Source organism: Mytilus edulis, chromosome 4 (genome assembly GCF_963676685.1).
Source record: "Mytilus edulis chromosome 4, xbMytEdul2.2, whole genome shotgun sequence".
NCBI classification, from domain to species: Eukaryota; Metazoa; Mollusca; class Bivalvia; order Mytilida; family Mytilidae; genus Mytilus; species Mytilus edulis.
Genome location: NC_092347.1, coordinates 93,211,094 through 93,222,239, shown reverse-complemented (window position 1 = coordinate 93,222,239; position 11,146 = coordinate 93,211,094). Strand labels below are relative to the sequence as shown.

The window sequence follows — 11,146 nt, the reverse complement described above, 5'->3', positions numbered from 1 at the left end:
ATTGCTTTGATATTACAAAGACTTGCAAATGAGCGGTTCATTAATATTACTTGTTTTCTATTTATATCCTGAAATTTTACCCGCAAAGGAAGTAAAATAATAAATACGTCTTATCGTCTGGGTAGTGCTTTCTGTTAATTGTTATTTAAAATTGTCGTTAATCTACTGCATGCGATAAAATAAAGTACCATTAAAAATCAATATTGGCCGTAATTATAACAATTAGGACCCATTAGAGATCGGGTGTGATACCCACATCACCAAGCCTAATCTTTCTAACACTGAGACCAATTATAGGTGTTGATAATTCGTGCTATATTTGCTTTACATACTCTTTTTGACGCAATCACTCCATTTTATATCTATATTTCCTGTAATACTGTCATGGAGAAAATGGATTTTAATTATAAAAAGAAAGGTAGGAATATTATATATTGACATTGCTATTTACTTTGATTTATAATTATTTGTTTATAAGATTTCTTTTTATTATTCAACTACTTCGCGTTCATACATTTTATTAGGTTTACAATGCAGATGAAACATTTATGTTTTGCATTTTTCATGTCTAGTATGAATTTGGAAGTAAGTATAAACCAATTTTAAAACAACCTTCATATTCAATATTAAAATTAAAAGGCGAATGGCATTTTATTTTGTGTTTTCTAAATTTATCAAATAAAACACAGTGTGGCAAAACAATAACCTTTTAGAAAGGATAGACTGGTATTTAACCTGAGATGAAGCACCAGTTGCAATATTTTAATACTATAAACTTTTCATCGTATATTTTTTTGTAAATAGACAAACCCAAAGCTAATATCATTAATTAACACAAAGTTTTCAGCACAGAAGAATAATATTGACTAATATTGTTTTTATTTAGAAAGAATGAGACCAGGTATTGTATGCTTTGCTTTAAATTTGAAACTTGACTACAAGGTCTAGATATTATATATTAATGGAATAAAATTAACGGTATCAATTTTTTTGCACCAGATGCGCATTTCGACAATACATGTCTCTTCAGTGATGCTCGTGGCCAAAATATTTGAAATCCAAAGCTTATATAAAAGATGAAGAGCTATAATCCAAAAGGTCCAAAAAGTATAGCCAAACCCGTGAAAGGATTCAGAGCTTTGCATGAGGGAGATACATTCCTTAATTTATAATCATTTCTATCATTTTGTAACAGCAAATTTTAATAACACAAAAAATCCGTATTTTCATGCCAGTACCGAAGTACTGGCTACTAGGCTGGTGATACCCTCGGGGACTAATAGTCCACCAGCAGAGGCATCGACCCAGTGATAGTAATAAAAAAAATTGATACATAAATAGTACAAGTTAACGTCTGTAAGTGCACGTCGGTTGGAAATACAAAATTAATAATAATAATCAATAAAAATATATGTTATTTATCATATATCAATAACAAAATATGAACTGTTTATCTCCCCTTAATTTGCCAAAATAGATACTGTCAGTCTTGTCACAACATTATGATTTAATTGATGATTTAATAGGATGTAATAATCTGACAATTCTAGTACAACATCATCAGATATGACGTCACATTGGCGTCATAAACATATTAAATTTGACATATTTTCAAACCATGTCGAAGGTTCTACCTTTGAAAATATTGTACCCACAATGTTATTTTCAAGAAAAGAAATTTTCCAGCGCAATGTCTTTTCGTTTACAACTATAATACGTACTTAATAATGATAATGAGAAGATGTCAAAATAAGGTTGTCTTTTTATCATCATTTGCATGAGTCCACTTAATGCTATTAATTTGAAGCCAAAAGAAACAGTTTGAGACCAATTACATAATATTGATACCAATTCGACAAGTAAAATTTTAATCAAAATATCTGAAGATAATACAGTAAAGTTAAAACAAAGTCAAGACTACTTTTAAAGTTATAACTTTTTGGTGTTTTTTATTAAAGGGATAACTTAAATAAATATATTCAGCAGAATATATGTACACACATATATATATAAAAAGGGATTACCAAATAAAGATCATTGTATACAAGTTAAAAGAATATACTAGCATTAAAAAACATTTGACAGGAAAAAAACATTCAGCCCTTTGTGTTCAACTTGATAACATTTAGATTTAGATCATGTTCCAATAGAGACTTATTATATAAGCAGGTTTAATACACATCACATAGCTCAAACCCAGTCTCAACTGAACAATACTTGATTGCTGAGTTCTTATTGTTGATTTGCTCTCGGTTTTAGTTTGTAACCCGAATTTGTTTCTCTCAATCAACGTATGACGTTTTACCACTGTTGCCTTTATTCAGCTATATCATCAGATATAAAAAAAAAAAAAAAAAAAAAAAAAAAACATACTTTTTTTATATTATTTGTTGTTTTTGTCTTCTTTTTTTCTATTTTAATTCACGTATTCCATTGGATATGGTCATATCATACTTTAAAAAAAAAACTTTCTTTCGTATTTTCGATTTTTTATTAAAATAAGCGAAACGATATTAATACCACAAAATACCAGATGCAATTGAACACTATCATATTTATAAAACCTTGCAGTAATGCAGTACCAATGGACATGGACGGTTTTTATTACCACTAATTGATATTAAACTTTAACAATAAGTAAGGATCAATATCAGCTATGGTCTATTGATTTTCTGGATAAAAAACAGTACCTATCAAAGATAAACAGTATACACTAACAATTCCAAAATCATAAACACTTGAACACCACTGACTATGTTCCTGACCATGGACTAGCGCATGCATTTGATGCAGCTATGTTTTATAACTCCTCTATACTTCACGTTGAACAATTATTGTGGTGGGTTTTTTTTCGTTTGGTAAATTCATCGTTGTCTCACTGGCTATCATGAAACACATTACTGCATAATCTTATTTAATGTTTTAACAACTTATAGGATAATGCAGTAATTCGTTTACGTGTGTAAGTGTACAATTATAATTTTCGAAGCACGTTCACTTGATGCATATAAAAAAAAAGTTTGTTTGAGTCATTTAGATAAAAAAAAAAAAAAAAAAAGCATTAAGTTAGACCTACAAGTGTTAAGTTGAAGTTGTCAGTTCAGTTCTGGGTGAAACGTGTTCAGTTGAAGGCATGAAAGTCAACATAGGTATGTCTTGTGTACGTAGAAGGTGAGTCCTACCATTTACAAAACAAATAAACGAAAATGAAATCATCTCATTGCTTAACTTTTAATTAACTATATATGTGTTGCGTTTAAATGGTTTAGTTTTCAACATACATTTTTCATTTCTGAACTTTGACACAATATTCCTTTGTATCTTAACCCTTTAATAGAGGGACGAAAGATACCAAAGGGACAGTCAGACTCATAAATCTAAAACAAACTGACAACGCCATGGCTAAAAATGAAAAAGACAAACAAACAACAGCACACACGACACAACATAGAAAACAAAAGAATAAACAACTCGAACCCCAACGTTCAAGGATTTTTTACCTTTTCTATCCAAATTAAGGCTATCTAATTTCAGTCAATTGTACATTTCGATAAAAAGCACACTCAAAGGGCAATTTAGACTCATCTGAAAGATACTTGATCACAGTTTCCAGAAAACTTGATTTAAGGAAAATAATTCTTTCGTTTGTCACGTGATATCTCTCAAAAAGTCAATTGACATGCTGAATTAAAGTGAAAAAATAGAACATAGTTTTAGTATAAAAGTAATGCATGAAGACTTTTGGAAATGTTATAGGTGAAAAATGTGTACAGAAAGATGTAAAACCTGCCTGATTGGTAGATTTCACCCTCCGGCAGTGATGTTTGAATACGCGAACTTTCCCGAGTCAGATTGTTCATCGAACCACTGAGCCACGAAACCATTGGAAAACGAATGAAATTGAAGCATATAAGTCAACTTCTCTGTAAGAAGAGAACATATTTTTGGGAGAACATATTTTTGGGAGAACATAATCCAACTTCTTATTCTAAAGAAGCTAGTTTTCAAAATTACTATGTTTTCAAACAAATATATATGAAAGTTATTCAGAAATGTTCGTTTTTTTCATCGATTATGTCACTATTTCTATATTTTAGCCATATGATATTCAACATCCTCATAATCAGACATTAAAGAAAAAAGTTTTGTTACTGCTATTCCGACTCTGCTAACAATTTTCAAGACATTTTAGATGTTTTCATCTCTTTTGCTATAAAACGGACAAAACAAAACATGAAATTTCCGTGTATTTTGAGTTTGTTTCAGTGTCGATACTCTATGTGTACGGGTTTTAATTACAGTTTTAATAGTATTCGTGTAAATGAACACGGCAAAGTTAACAAAATTGTCTTGTTAAAACAAAAAACAGCAACAAGTTGTCTTATGATATTCTGTGAAAATAGTCTATTTAAAAGTAAAAATAAAACAGTTTTCCTAAAAATATTATTGCCAATGTAGGGCAAATTGACATAATTCATTGCATGGTGTTAGTTTTAGACCCCAAAAATCAAGTTGTTGTTATTCTGAGCAATAATTTGAGCCCACAACCACATCTGTACGTCAAAAAAATTCAACGGTACCAACCTTCATGCAAACTACTCCTCCAAAATTTGGCTTATCGGTCAGATTGACCGATAGGAACGTTAAAGGGTTAAGGGATAACTGTTATATTTGTTTATGTCTGTGAAAACATATCATTGAAAATGGGGAGAACACTGAATTACCCGCGTAGCGTAATATTTTATTGTGTTCATCTCATTATTGGTGTTATTTCGCATAGAAAGAAACACAATAACTTAATTAATATAAATTTCATTCTTTAGGGATGAATCATGAACAAAAAACGTTGATGACGTCATGGTCACTATACAAAATTATTTCTATGTTCATGAGCTGATAAACAACAATCATTCAGCCAATCAGAACACGTGTAAAATTCAATATTTAATCAACTGAGGTTAACAAAATCAGAAGCTAGCATTATTCTTAACATTCATTTTTGTCTTGTACAAATGTATATGATATTTTGTTTTGCTAAGTGTTACAACGTTTGGCGACAACATATGTATATGTAAAGGACGATCTTGACAGAAGGCACCATGGACATAGTTAAGTCTGTCTCATATCCTGATGTACATCTCGAGACTGCCAATGAAGGTCGGGTGAGATCGTAGTTTTTTTTTTTCTATTTGAAATTTAGTGTAGATTTATTCTTGGTATTTCGACCTTTTATGCAAAATAAAAAAAAACAATTCTGGAACAAAGGATGATTTATTTTTCTGACATTAGAATATTTTTAACAATATCCATTACAATGCACCAGACGAGCATTCAAGAGTGTATTGAAAGAATTAGAATAGTGCATTAATGGCCTTTTCTAAGAGTTATTTTTACTCTTTAAAGTACACGAATTATGAGGGTTTCCTAATACGTGACGTCGATAACACATCTTCGCTGATATCGGATGTCCGTGTCTTAAGGATATTTTGTTTTAGTTTACAGTTATTCAAAAAGAATTTGCCAAGTATTGAGCGTTAATGTTGACATTCATTAATTATATTATGTGGTTAATATATCCTTTACCATTGAATATAATTTCTTAAGCTTACGTACAATTTCAACCTTATAGTGCTGCTATACTGTCCAGCACAGACGAAGACCAATAACTGTATTCAGTTTCCGTTTATAGATAAACAGAAACCAAAAGTAACCTTCCTTATTAAATTTCCGAAAAAAATATAATCTGATTCTCGGATTTACTATTTTTCATCGGTGTTTGCAATTGACACGGCATACTATAATAGTTAGTAATAATTTGAAAATAGTTGTAAAGAGTATGTATCTTAGTGCGTACATCTCAGAAGACTAAACCTGTATATCGCTGTTTAGATTGTATTTGTCAATTGTTTTAAGTATTCTCTATAGATTTGCATGTAGAGAGCAATACAAACTTTACGTGCGGCCAATATCTAATCCACATTTTGAAATAAATATTTTCATCTCTTTATAAGTAATGAAGGTATTGCGTTAGCGTCAATGAGACAACTCTCATTTTAGTCAAAAAAGATAAAAAGGAAATAATTATAGGTCTAAGAACAACCTGTAACAAGAGATAGACTCACACCGAACAGCAAGCTTCAAAGGGTCCCAACAAGATTAATGTAAAACAGATGAAACAGGAAAACAGACGATTCTAATCCAAAATTAAAAACGAGAAACTAGTGACACCTGTGATCCACACTAACGAAAGACAACCGCTGAATAACTGGCCCAGTTGCACAAAAATACAGCGGTTTGAAACGTTTTAACATGCGCTTATAATCACTCAAACATGAGACAGTAGTGTAACATTACAACCTAAATCGACACGCTTTAAAATATCAATTGAAATGGCTGAAGTCAATCAAGAAGACATTTTATCAAATACAAGTAAGCATGCACTGAACAAATAAATCTGATCAATGACACAATGTAAGCACAAAATTAAAACTCTTGGGGTTTTAGTAATAAAAGGACGTAGAAAGTGTGTAAATAGGACAACCATTATCTGCAACCAAATCAGGAATATGACAGTTGCTATCCATGTGTTTGAGCTTTTGAGTTTGCCATTCACATTTTTTATGTATTGATAAAAACAAATCAGATGAAGCTTTATAAACGAGAACGCTTTAGCTCTGTCCATTCAGGCTGTAGTATGATCAGTGGTACGTTATTGTTAGATTTGTTTGTGCAAGATTTTATACTCTACTGTATAAGATTAGGGTAATGGTTGACCGTTACATTCTACATGTGGCAGGAACGAATTATATAGTGGTTGTCGTTGATTATTGATATCCGATTTTTTTTTTCTGTTATTCTATTCTACATTATACAGACAAACCAGTTTTCCGGTTAAGATTGACTTCGTTTTTTTCATTTTGATGCCTGCTATTACTTACTGTATATATATACGGTATGGAATTTTTCATCTAAACGATTGATAATCCCGACTTTATATTATTCCAAAGAACATTAGCTGAATAAGGTTAGATAAAGAAATCAGTCCTTTTCCCTGTTATCAAATTTCACTGAGCTTTGACTCGCATGGTGTAGAAAGAGACGCTAAAACTTTTTTTAGGATTCACGAAATTCTTTCCGTCTTTAGGTTTGCTACCTTAATCTATTTATGGAATTTGATCGTCGGTAATTTGCTGTCGTCTTCATTTATTAAAAAATAACATTTCTTTTTTAAGAATTAACTTTTATTGCTTATTATTGAAAATAAATGTTGACCTTGAAGAAGACATTTTCATTTAGATGATTGCTAACCTTCTCTCTAATTCTATATATAGAATGTATGTTACCAGTTTAGTCGTGTTTCATATTAGAAACAGAAATATAATCCTTCCATTTTGGGTAACTAACGTTCTTAAATGTTAGCAATACCCAATAATAGATTTAATTAATGTATAACATCGATTTAGGAGACCCATAAGGTCCGAGAACACAATTAATTCGTAGTGCATTTCTTTTAGAACATAAATGAAAATAAAAAAAATCCCACCTGCGCTTTCTCAAAGAAACTTTTACAGTGTGTTGTACTACTTTTGGGACAAATTATATCAAATTTATAGAAAACTTCATCGCCTCTAACTCAAAATATGGACAATTTTATGTTTAGGGCGTCTTGAAATCTTTTGACAGCTTCCGAAGTGCTCATTTTCAACCTTTTTCAGCTGGACCAAATCACTACTTTCCTTTAAAATTCTGGACCCAAATTTTTTTACAGTGTAATTTCATCCCCCTCCTTGCAATTTGAGGCATTGAACATGGAGAAATAAATTTGGAAGGGGTATAAAAATTAATGGCAAGTAACCAACCCTCAACACTAGGGACTATATTTGTGGACAACGAAAATCAAGGGACGACAATGGTGATCTCGGACCTAATAGGGTAGAAAGAGTTGACAAATCTTAAAAAAAACTTGGTATGAACAAAGTTTAATGTATTATAACACTGCTTACAAAGTTTCATGTCAATAGGATGTATATTGTAGACATTAAATTAAGTTCTATACTCATCTTTGCGTGTAAAATTTTGACGTTAAAATTGAAAAATTTCAACTATCAACATTTGGGGCTTTGAAAATTAAAATATTGCAAAAAAATACTTTTTAAATGCCTTAATATATAACTTATCATGTACTAAAAGCAATAGAGTACTCATTTGATTTATCAGACTTGGCATAATTATTCAAAAGTCAAATTTATATGAGCCTGCCCCTAAAAATTTAGGTTTTTCAATGAAGGGGAGCCTTACATGAAGATGTAATATTTTCCAGCAATTTTAAATTTGTGAAGCTTTTTGGTTATAAATAATCCTTACATATGTATTTAAAGTACTTTAAATGGAAAGAAAAGTTACAAATAACATATCATATTAGTTTAAAAGGGTCTTAGGCCAAGTAAGACTGGAAAAAATTTAGGGTCAATTTAGGCCTTGCCACATATTTACATTAAAAAGTGCATGTTGAGGCTATAAGAAATAAAAATTTGTGTCTTTTTTATCATTTCTATACTCATGTGACATGATACAACAAATTTGAACACAAAAAGACTCTTGCAATTAACTTTTCTTACAAGCAGTATGGGCTGAAACAAAGATTTTTGCCTTTTTAGGGAAAAACTTGCATGCAATTTATTCTCAACAGGCTTATATTTAAACCACTTGCTATCCTACAGAAGAAAAGAAATATATTATGTGAAATGAAACAGGTACAATAGACATTGTAAAGTGCATTTGATACAAATTTAGTGAGGTCTCTAATATGGACATCAAATTTTATATACCAAGTTCCCCACTATTGACTGCATCCGAACAAGGCGTTAGACAAGGGTCATTTATACAACACATTTTGCACATTTTATCTGAGATAAATTTCTTTTCTGTAGATTCAGAGTTCATAAATAAGTAAAAGAAGCAGATAAAGGCATAGAAACACAAATATTGACACATTAAAACCTGTCAGATAGAAAGTCAGGATGCCATTTATGCATCAATATTGAAAAAGTTATAAAATGCCTATTTTGACAATAAAATGCCAAAATTGGTCGTTTTTGCAGAAATTCTATAAAATAAAAGTTTAAATCCTTTAGTTTCATGCTATTTGACAAGTTGACACCATCAAATCATTAAGGGAAGTTGCCAGAGTACAAATTCTATATTTACAGATTTCACCTCTTAGGTCCGAGAACACAATTAATTCGTAGTGCATTTCTTTTAGAACATAAATGAAAATAAAAAAAATCCCACCTGCGCTTTCTCAAAGAAACTTTTACAGTGTGTTGTACTACTTTTGGGACAAATTATATCAAATTTATAGAAAACTTCATCGCCTCTAACTCAAAATATGGACAATTTTATGTTTAGGGCGTCTTGAAATCTTTTGACAGCTTCCGAAGTGCTCATTTTCAACCTTTTTCAGCTGGACCAAATCACTACTTTCCTTTAAAATTCTGGACCCAAATTTTTTTACAGTGTAATTTCATCCCCCTCCTTGCAATTTGAGGCATTGAACATGGAGAAATAAATTTGGAAGGGGTATAAAAATTAATGGCAAGTAACCAACCCTCAACACTAGGGACTATATTTGTGGACAACGAAAATCAAGGGACGACAATGGTGATCTCGGACCATAAGGAATGTCCCTTGTGTGTATCGTATTTGAGCATTTCGGTATGATGTTTATATAGAATGTCTTCGTTAAATATTTTAAAGGTCATAAATGGATTATCAACTGTTAGTTAAAAAAGGTAGCTTATATTGAAATTGGAAATCGGATCATCCTTATTTTAGCTACAAAGTTCAGTTTACTTAGGCATTTTGTCAATCTAAATTGCATGTTTTTATTAGTATTGAACTATTCCTCGTTTGTGTTTAAAACTGATGAGCTGATTCTTTCCAGAATACATGCGGTCAATCAGGTCATTTGTCGGGTACGTGTTGCTCATGTTGCAGCGTTAGATATACATGTATATCGTTCAGAGTCGGTCTTCTCTTTTCATTTTAAAAATCGGCACTTAAAAAAAAATGCTAGCAATAAAGATGAACACAAAAAGGAAAATGAATTAGATCAATACAAAGGAAAGATATTTGAATACAATATAGCTGAAACAATACCACTATATGAACACTATCTTAACAAAGAAGCTTAAACATGGTCAATAACTGCTTAAAAGATTCAGATAACCATTTACTTTGCATGTGTTAATCATCAAACATTAAAAAAAAAAAATCACAAAAATACCGAATTTTGTGGAAAATTCAAAATGATGTCTCTAATCAAATGGCAAACGAATGGATAACAACTATCATATTCCTGATTTGGTACAGGTATTTCTTAGTGGAAAAATTACTATTCAATTATAACATAGAAGTAATATCATATTGACTATTGACTTTTGTAATTAAATATATTTGTGTAGTTTTGAAGCTACAGACTTGGTTAAATTAAAATATGTATTTCGTTTTTGATTTATGTGAATTAAAAATGTAACGAGAAAGTATAATCAAAATAACACTTGAAAATGTGCTTTAAAATGCTAATCTTTACGTCTACCATTTGAACGGATTTTTATATAATTTTCTTTTTCTTTCAAGAGGCATTTGCAAAATTACCGGTTGAATTTTCACAAATTTCCAGAGCCGTAGCAACCATGATATAACTGTTCAAATTCCAATAAATGCTCTCTGTATCCATCTTTATAACATGTTTTTGATTGTTATCATCTTCCACATGCAGTATGTTAAAAGGTTATCGGCTGTTCCTCACTGTCACAAAATGCTGTTCTTTAACTAAACTGTAAATAGTTAAGTAGCATGTTTTTATAGACCTTCTCGCGATTTAGAATTCAGCGACTCAAACATTTGTGACGCTTGAAATATTGACGTCATACAACTATCAAGAATCGATCGTAAGGTCAGACATTTTCCTTTGTGACGAAAAAATGTAACGGGAACCTTGACGATGTTCCGTAATGATCGACAAAGCGATTAGTTTTATATATTTGGTGATTTTTGTGAATTTGGAAAAAATATGTTACTTGTACTTGTTTTTAAATGCAAATCTGGAGGTTTTCGGAAATTCTCTTAATTTTAGACTAGGTAT

At 30.8% G+C, this 11,146-nt stretch overlaps 1 protein-coding gene across 1 annotated transcript in view; it reads left to right on the top strand.

Moving 5' to 3' along the window:
* Positions 1-303: 303 nt before the first annotated feature.
* The window catches only part of LOC139521075 (uncharacterized), a 49,418-nt gene continuing 38,575 nt past the window's right edge, over positions 304-11,146 (top strand). Inside the window, exon 1 of the mRNA XM_071314333.1 lies at positions 304-418. The gene's annotated coding sequence lies outside the window, so the exon portion shown is untranslated. The remainder of the gene's footprint in view (positions 419-11,146) is intronic.